We start from the raw sequence: 2,094 nt of genomic DNA, 5'->3' as shown, positions 1-2,094 counted from the left end.
AAAAAAAAAAAAAAAAAAAAGCAAAAAGAAAAGATTAATAGAAAGCTGCTTAATGTTCACTTTTTCCAGATTACATCCATGAAGTGCAAAATTGAATAATTAAGAATTTAATTTAAAAATCTGTAAACATCTTAAATCACTTCTACACTGTGAGAGTGGTTGAATATTGGAACAGGTTGCTCAGACAGGTTGTGGCATCTCCATCCTTGAAGCTATTTGAAATCCAACTGGCCACAGTCCTGGGCAACCTGCTCTAGGTGACCCTGCTTGAGCAGAGGGTTGGACCAGATAATCCCCAGAGGCCCCTTCCAATCCCAACTATTTTGTGATTCTATGAAATATCACATGAATATGTCATTGAGATTGGAAATAAAACTACACAAAAATAACAGACTAACAGATAAAACTTTAAAAGTTAGTAAAGCTTTTTAGACCTGTAAATACGCATTTGCAAGCTTAAGCTAATTCATGGTGGAAAAAAAATAGAATAGCTGATGAGAGAAGATGAACTTTATGTAAGAGATCACGTAAAGCTTAGTTAAATAAGAATCAAAATAATACCATAATATTTGGGCTGAGGCTGCACAACACTTAATTTGTCACAAAAGCACAGAAGTAGCCTAAAAAACAGAATGATTTATGAAATCACACAAGATACGATTTAGGACCAGAACACCTTATGTTAGATACTGCATAATCAAGAAGTTTCTGGAAAGAGGCATACCGAAGAAGTTCATATTTCTAGAATTTAAATTAGGATAGAAATACTAGTTACACAGTGAAGAAGATCAAAGGCTCAACTAGTTGTTGAAATATTAGTATGCAATATCACTATTAACACAAACTCATTGCAGATTAAAAAAAAGCTACCTCACCCCACACATAAAAGAAATCATTTGATGTAAATTTCACATTTCTTTTAATGCATTATATAGCAAGCAGCCCCTGACAGAGTTATTGGCTTTTTTTTTTTTTAATAAGACAATCTTCAGACTTCGGTTCTAGAATGCAGAATTATAAACACTAGAAGAACTCAAGTGAATGCCTCACTTGACCATGTTTTGTCACCCTGAAAGCATGTATGCAGTGGTGCTCCTGTTAATAGGTTTTAGCTGATGTTTCAGTGGAAGGTTGAAGAAATTATGTCTAGACTACTTATGGAAAACCAAGATCACATGAGAAAGATGTAGCATCAGTTGATAGCAGGAGGAAAACTATCTTAGATGTCAACTTAGGCAGTATTATGACTTTAATCTTTAATTGCTCTTGCTTTTATCAACTCTATCTAGCTTTATATTTGGCAACAGCTTGGGACAACACATTCATGACCTCATGAACAGAATATGACAAGAAAGAAAAACAAAGCTATTACTTTAAAAGGTATAAAAGAAAATAAAAACACTTTGACTTAACTAGTTGGAAAGTAGTGGATGGCCCAGAATTTTTAGCTTTATTAGAATTTCTCATTCTAGGGCAAAGAAATAGGTGACAATATCTTTATTTGAGAAGTAACACCATTTCTGAGAGAAAGCAATACAACAAAAAGTAAAAGCAAAACTCATGGCACATGGATGGGGCATGGAAACATCCTCATGGATCCCACTTCACAAATGAGGATGCCAAAAGGTTGTAATGTGAATAAAACAACAGAAGCAGCATGAGAGCACACATATCCCCTAACTCCAAATATAGTTGCACTGGGGCATAAAATACTTCTGCCAACGTTATCAGGTGCAACCATCACTCCTGGAGCGCCTGTAACGTGTTTTTTTCATATGAAAGCTTTGCCGACCTTCATCAAGACAACTCTAGCGGCCCATACACAATAGCAGGCAGAGCCAGGGGGGCAGCTGCTCCGGAAAGGCCGCATCCAAGGCCAAACCAGGGGCAGGACGCCCCCTCCCCCGGCGCAGGGGAGCTGGCTCTCGCCCCTCGCCCCTCTCGGCCCCGGCCGCACACACGCTGCCGCCAGCGCGGCAGACGGATGCGGGGAGCCCCCCGCGGAGCGGGGCCGAGGCCGGGGCCGCAGCACCCTTCCCCCCACCGCCGCCCGCAGCGCCCGGGCCCGCAGCGGGCACCGCCGCTGCCCTCCCG

General features: G+C 40.8%; 1 protein-coding gene across 6 annotated transcripts in view; it reads right to left on the bottom strand.

Annotated features, from left to right (window-relative positions):
* ATF2 (activating transcription factor 2) overlaps positions 1–2,094 on the bottom strand; it is a 57,070-nt gene that overhangs the window by 54,468 nt on the left and 508 nt on the right. The window contains exon 2 of one of the 6 annotated variants that reach the window (XM_026075260.1): positions 562–620. The exons of the other annotated variants lie outside the window; for them this stretch is intronic. The gene's annotated coding sequence lies outside the window, so the exon portion shown is untranslated. The remainder of the gene's footprint in view (positions 1–561; positions 621–2,094) is intronic. 6 annotated transcript variants of the gene reach the window in all.

The sequence above is a fragment of the Apteryx rowi genome, unplaced genomic scaffold (genome assembly GCF_003343035.1).
Source record: "Apteryx rowi isolate R43461 unplaced genomic scaffold, aptRow1 scaffold_110, whole genome shotgun sequence".
NCBI classification, from domain to species: Eukaryota; Metazoa; Chordata; class Aves; order Apterygiformes; family Apterygidae; genus Apteryx; species Apteryx rowi.
The sequence above is the reverse complement of the archived record's forward strand: the minus strand, read 5'-3'. Positions and strand labels throughout refer to the sequence as shown.